General features: G+C 36.3%; 1 pseudogene across 1 annotated transcript; it reads left to right on the top strand.

Moving 5' to 3' along the window:
• Positions 1-7,091: 7,091 nt before the first annotated feature.
• LOC309553173 (tigger transposable element-derived protein 1-like) lies at positions 7,092-7,758 on the top strand (annotated as a pseudogene). Its single transcript has one exon. The product of its transcript is annotated as a tigger transposable element-derived protein 1-like (transcript).
• Positions 7,759-8,005: the final 247 nt, after the last annotated feature.

Raw genomic sequence — 8,005 nt, 5'->3', positions numbered from 1 at the left:
GTAGATCACACACTTTCTTCGAGATATATTGGTTGTTACAACGGTACCATTAAAATCCCAACCTATGCCCCAACATTCGATATCCTTTGCATTATTCGGACATGTAGATGAGAACCTATATTCTATATATTCGGACATGTAGAGGAGAACCTATATTCTATATATTCGGACATGTAGAGGAGAAGCTATATTCTATATATTCAGACACATAGAGGAGATTCTATATTCTATATATTTGGACATGTAGAGGAGAAGCTATATTCTATATATTCGGACATGTAGAGGAGAACCTATATTCTATATTTTCGGACATGTATAGAAGAACCTATATTCTATATATTTGGACATGTAAGGGAGAACCTATATTCTATATAGTCGGACATGTACAGAACCTATATTCTATATATTCGGACATGTAGAGAAGAACCTATATTGTATATATATATGGACATATAGAGGACATGTAGAGGAGAACCTATATTCTATATATTTGGACATGTGAGGGAGAACCTATATTCTATATAGTCGGACATGTACAGAACCTATATTCTATATATTTGGACATGTAGAGGAGAACCTATATTCTATATATTTGGACATGTAAGGGAGAACCTATATTCTATATAGTCGGACATGTACAGAACCTATATTCTATATATTTGGACATGTAGAGGAGAACCTATATTCTATATATTCGGACATGTAGAGGAGAACCTATATTCTATATAGTCGGACATGTAGAGGAGAAGCTATATTCTATATATTTGGACATGTAGAGGAGAAGCTATATTCTATATATTTGGACATGTAGATAAGAACCTATATTCTATATAGTCGGACATGTAGAGAACCTATATTCTATATATTTGGACATGTAGAAGACATGTAGATGAGAACCTATATTCTATATATTCGGATATGTAGATGAGAACCTATATTCTATATATTTGGACATGTAGAGGAGAACCTATATTCTATATATTCGGACATGTAGAGGAGAACCTATATTCGGACATGTAGAGGAGAACCTATATTCTATATATTCGGACATGTAGAGGAGAACCTATATTCTATATATTCGGACATGTAGAGGAGAACCTATATTCGGACATGTAGAGGAGAACCTATATTCTATATATTTGGACATGTAGATGAGAACCTATATTCTTTATATTCAGACACAGAGGAGATTCTATATTCTATATATTCGGACATGTAGATAAGAACCTATATTCTATATTTTCGGACATGTATAGAAGAACCTATATTCTATATATTTGGACATGTAAGGGAGAACCTATATTCTATATAGTCGGACATGTACAGAACCTATATTCTATATATTCGGACATATAGAGGACATGTAGAGGAGAACCTATATTCTATATTTTGGGACATGTAGAGGAGAACCTATATTCTATATATTCAGACATATAGAGGACATGTAGGGGAGAACCTATATTCTATATATTTGGACATGTAGAGGAGAACCTATATTCTATATAGTCGGACATGTAGAGGAGAAGCTATATTCTATATATTTGGACATGTAGATAAGAACCTATATTCTATATAGTCGGACATGTAGAGAACCTATATTCTATATATTTGGAGATGTAGAAGACATGTAGATGAGAACCTATATTCTATATATTCGGATATGTAGATGAGAACCTATATTCTATATATTTGGACATATAGAGGACATGCAGAGGAGAACCTATATTCTATATTTTCGGACATGTAGAGGAGAACCTATATTCTATATATTCGGACATGTAGAGGAGAACCTATATTCTATATATTCGGACATGTAGAGGAGAACCTATATTCTATATATTCGGACATGTAGAGGAGAACCTATATTCTATATATTCGGACATGTAGAGGAGAACCTATATTCTATATATTCGGACATGTAGAGGAGAACCTATATTCTATATATATTTGGACATGTAGAGGAGAACCTATATTCTATATATTCGGACATGTAGAGGAGAACCTATATTCTATATAGTCGGACATGTAGAGAACCTATATTCTATATATTTGGACATGTAGAAGACATGTAGAGGAGAACCTATATTCTATATATTCAGACATATAGAGGACATGTAGAGGAGAACCTATATTCTATATTTTGGGACATGTAGAGGAGAACCTATATTCTATATATTCAGACATATAGAGGAGATGTAGGGGAGAACCTATATTCTATATATTTGGACATGTAGAGGAGAACCTATATTCTATATATTCGGACATGTAGAGGAGAACCTATATTCTATATAGTCGGACATGTAGAGGAGAAGCTATATTCTATATATTTGGACATGTAGAGGAGAACCTATATTCTATATATTTGGACATGTAGATGAGAACCTATATTCTATATATTCGGATATGTAGATGAGAACCTATATTCTATATATTTGGACATGTAGAGGAGAACCTATATTTTATATATTCGGACATGTAGAGGAGAACCTATATTCTATATATTTGGACATGTAGAGTAGAACCTATATTCTATATATTTGGACATATAGAGGACATGTAGAGGAGAACCTATATTCTATATTTTCGGACATGTAGAGGAGAACATATATTCGGACATGTAGAGGAGAACCTATATTCTATATATTCGGACATGTAGAGGAGAACCTATATTCTATATATTCGGACATGTAGAGGAGAACCTATATTCTATATATATTTGGACATATAGAGGAGAACCTATATTCTATATATTCGGACATGTAGAGGAGAACCTATATTCTATATATATTTGGACATATAGAGGAGAACCTATATTCTATATATTCGGACATGTAGAGGAGAACCTATATTCTATATATTCAGACATATAGAGGACATGTAGAGGAGAACCTATATTCTATATTTTGGGACATGTAGAGGAGAACCTATATTCTATATATTCAGACATATAGAGGAGATGTAGGGGAGAACCTATATTCTATATATTTGGACATGTAGAGGAGAACCTATATTCTATATATTCGGACATGTAGAGGAGAACCTATATTCTATATAGTCGGACATGTAGAGGAGAAGCTATATTCTATATATTTGGACATGTAGATAAGAACCTATATTCTATATAGTCGGACATGTAGAGGAGAACCTATATTCTATATATTTGGACATGTAGAGGAGAAGCTATATTCTATATATTTGGACATGTAGATAAGAACCTATATTCTATATAGTCGGACATGTAGAGAACCTATATTCTATATATTTGGACATGTAGAAGACATGTAGATGAGAACTTATATTCTATATATTCGGATATGTAGATGAGAACCTATATTCTATATATTTGGACATGTAGAGGAGAACCTATATTTTATATATTCGGACATGTAGAGGAGAACCTATATTCTATATATTTGGACATGTAGAGTAGAACCTATATTCTATATATTTGGACATATAGAGGACATGTAGAGGAGAACCTATATTCTATATTTTAAGACATGTAGAGGAGAACCTATATTCTATATATATTTGGACATGTAGAGGAGAACCTATATTCTATATATTCGGACATGTAGAGGAGAACCTATATTCTATAAATTCGGACATGTAGAGGAGAACCTATATTCTATATATTCGGACATGTAGAGGAGAACCTATATTCTATATATATTTGGACATGTAGAGGAGAACCTATATTCTATATATTCGGACATGTAGAGGAGAACCTATATTCTATATATTTGGACATGTAGAGTAGAACCCATATTCTATATATTTGGACATATAGAGGACATGTAGAGGAGAACCTATATTCTATATTTTCGGACATGTAGAGGAGAACCTATATTCTATATATTTGGACATATAGAGGACATGTAGAGGAGAACCTATATTCTATATTTTCGGACATGAAGAGGAGAACCTATATTCTATATATTCGGACATGTAGGAAGCTATATTCTATATAGTTGGACATGTAGAGGAGAACCTATATTCTATATAGTCGGACATGTAGAGGAGAACCTATATTTTATTGCTGTTAAAATTACTTATGCTTTTATTATTATCAATTTAATAAAATTTATACTTATATACAACTTTTCTACATCTACTCCCTTGACTTTGTGTGTAGGTTGCTATAGTCCCAATTAGTGGGGAAGCTGTTTTCCTTAATCATACCTTAATTTCCAAACTATAAATATCCCCCATTCCTCTTCTATATAGTCGGACATGTAGAGGAGAATCTGATGTTTTCTGGAAACATTGGAAATGTCTCCTTTATCATGTCCGAAATTATGCCTGTTGTGTCCAGGGTGTGATTCATCTGGGCTCAGGGAGTGTCCCCACTGTATCCAATAGGGGAACCTGTTGGATAGTAAAGGAAACCCAGCCAGTGACACACTGGCTTTTGTAAATGTCCCAGAGGGTTGGCAGAACAGTGGTGCATCCTGGCATATGTTATAAAAGCCAAGGGCACATGTGACAGGGTGTCTTTGGGCGGGAAGCCAGGTCCCAGAAGGAGAGTGACATTTATCTCTCCTTCTGCTGCTGTGGATAGTGGTCACAGGCGGGTCGGCCTTGTGAGCCAGGAGTGTGGAGCTGAGCCAGGAGGTCCAGAAGGATTTTAGATTTTTAAGGATTTACCTGTTGAATCTTAAATGTTTATACATTGTTATTTTCAGACTTTCTCAAGCTGCAAGAAAAGGATTTTGATATGGTCTCTTGATATATGAGAATTTTCTACAACTATTTCTCATGTGTCTATATCGCTATCCCCTCCTGATTTATTTGCTTCCATTTAACTATGTTCATGCTTCATGAACATAATTGTTTATATTTTATACATTTTTTCTGTTTCATATATAATTTTTTTACTTTTCACTTAAGATTTATTTTTGTTTTTGCACACATTTTCTTCACTCTTTTCTATTTATATATTTACATATTGGTTTATTGATGGTTTAGTGTATATACTTTACACATGGAAGTGTGTCTGTTCGTTTTCTCCTCTTCTTTTTTCTTCACATTTGGTGGCTATTTTTTCTCTCTATTCATAGAGTTTTATATATATATATATATATATATATATATATATATATATATATATATATATATATATATATATATATATATATATATATATATCACACACTTTGTGGTCATTTAGAGGATCTTTTGTCGGAGAGGCTTATGCATACATTATGAAACCCAATTTTTTTTTCATCTGTGTGTTATTTAAGATGGTTGAGTTTATATGTATCGATCTATGAATGTATGCTGTTCTGACTAGATTGAGATACATGACATTTTGATTTTAACAAGCTTTTGGTCAATTTACTGCGTTTTGGAGGTGCAGCGGCGAGGGTGTAGATCTTGGTGATTTCACTAATGATCTCCAGCTACCGTTCCCCTATATTAGCAGTTTTTCCATTCAGCCTTTTTGTGGTTATGAGTAAGCGAGTGTAAACTCGTGAAAAGTGTCAACCTTTGTCCTTGTCCGTGATGTATTGATGGCCAGTTTGGATTTACAGTGGTGAATAAACTTCACATGTTTACTTACATCGGAGTGCGGTCATCACTTTGTGTTTGATTATACAAGAGGTCCAGGAGAGCTGACAAGTGGAGCTGAAGGGAAAACCTTGGGAAAAACAGTGTCTGTGAGTACCCGGAAGCTTGCCGGGGGTCTGCCCAGGAAAGGGACCACTCCAGTGGAGAGTCAGTGGACAAGTGTCAGTAGACACAGCAAATGAGAAAGGAGGTGCCAAGTTGGAACCCTGAAGAGTAATTCAAGCAGGAACACATTATCTATCTTCACTTCAGTGGCAAGGTGAAGCAGCGGCCTTGCTGCACACTACAGCTAGCTGTCCTCAAGATCGTACATAGTTCATAGTTGGAGTATCCCACTCATCCCTTCTCCTATCCCAGTTCCAAAAAAAAAAAAAAAAAAAACATCCCCTGGATTGAATTATTGACTGAGCCAAGGACTTTCAATGCTAATTATCTGCTATCAGTTGCTAGGGGTAACCCAGAGAAATCCAGAAAGTGTAATTCTCAGCAGTCCTCTAGGGGGCAGTGCTACATCTCGTTCTTTACTGCCGTACAGGTGCAATTGAGAACTTTCATAGTAATGTGCTGAAGTACCGGAGTAAGCAAATTCATTATCGCATGAACTCTATGGAGGCAAGAACTAAAATTGTAATTTTGTCACACAACAGCAATGTTGGCCGTAGACAAGCAGTTGTGCATCACAAATCCTCAAGAAGCGATGACGTTGGCAATCCACGAACCAGACTAAAACACTCAAGATCTCGTAAAAGATGGATTGTTTGTACAATATAAGACCTGGTCTCCCAAAACCACGTCTTTGAAATAATTGACACAATTTTGAAAGTAGCTGGTGGACTCGTGTTCAAACTGGGTTTCAAAATAATTAAATATCCCTAGAAATATATCTCCAACAGAAAAAACAAACAAAGAAGAAGCAGTGTCTCTGCATCGATTACATTTCAATATACAGGCAGTCCCCGACTTACGAACATCCGAGTTGCGAACGACTCCTACTTACGAACGGCGGCCGTGCCCACGTGACGTCACTGCCTGCTTCTTCTCGCTCCTGTGCTCGATAGCATCCATCTTAGTGCCAGGAGACACAACGCACGCTGCAGTACTACATGTACTGTATGCCCCACACTGCCCAGAAGCATCTCACTCGCATCCCACTGCACAGGCAGAAGCTGGTGGAACTGTCTGGAAACTGGGGAGATTACATTACTCTGTATTGGGAGCAGGACCACTGTATTGTACTTGTAGTTCTAGCTATGTTGAATGTAACTATCCTTCTGGGTTTCTTTTAGCCCTTGTACTGGATCCCACGCTGCTGGATGGCTCTGAGCGTCAGCGACCACTGCTGCTGCATGCTGAAGATGCATATCAAACTGACAAGCCTAGACAGTGAGTGTTTTAACACAGTATAGTACCCATTAGAATACATTGATAGTTGGCTGGCGGCTACACTTTTTTTTGTTCTTCTTGTTCACTTCTAGAGCGCACGCACACCACTTCACATTTATTGTCTTTAACCTGCAATGATGCCAAAAAACAAATCTAATGCAAGTGTTGGTAATACAGCAAAGAAAAGAAGAACCATCACCATGGAAAATAAAGTAGAAATAATAAAAGAGATCAGAGAAAGTTGAAACTCCATCATCCATTGGCAGAGCACTTGGCTACAATCGGTCAACAATTGCAACAATTTTAAAAGATAAAGATAGAATAATGGACCATGTGAAAGGCCATACCCCAATGCATGCTACAATTATTACCAAGCAACGCAGTGATTTAATTGTTGAGATGGATAGGCTGCTGACAGTTTGGATAGAAGACCAAAATCAGCGTAATATGCCTATCAGCCTTTCTTTAGTCCAAGAAAAGGCTTGAAGCCTTTTCAAAGATTTAAAAGCTGCCCATCCAGCAAGCGAAGATGATTTTAATGAAGAATTTGTTGCAAGTAGGGGTTGGTTCAATCGCTTTAAAGAAAGAGCTAACATTAAAGTTCAAGGTGGAGCAGCGAGTGCCGATGTAAGTGCTGCAACTGATTTTCCCAAGATATTGGAAGAAATTATTGATGAGGCTTGTTTTGGAAAAAAATGCCAGAGAGGACCTACATTTCAAAAGAGGAAAAAAGTGCACCAGGACATAAGGCATCAAAGGACAGGATTACTATATTACTTGGGGGCAATGCATCTGGGGATTTAAAGCTCAAGCCTTTGCTAGTGCATCACTTCTTAAATCCGAGGGCACTACGTAATGTCACTAAGGCATTGCTTCCTGTTATTTGGAGGGCAAATTCAAAGGCTTGGGTTACGCTTTTTGAAGAGTGGTTTTTGAACCACTTTGTCCCTGCTGTTGAACGTTATTGCATTAGCAAAAACATTCCCTTTAAAATTCTTCTCCTTGACAATGCCCCTGGACATCCAAACACGTTAGCTGATATGCACCCCAA

The sequence above is a fragment of the Pelophylax lessonae genome, assembly GCF_965119305.1.
Source record: "Pelophylax lessonae genome assembly, chromosome: 1".
Classification (NCBI taxonomy): Eukaryota; Metazoa; Chordata; class Amphibia; order Anura; family Ranidae; genus Pelophylax; species Pelophylax lessonae.
Note: the sequence above shows the minus strand (reverse complement) of the source record. Positions and strands in the feature narration are given on the sequence as shown.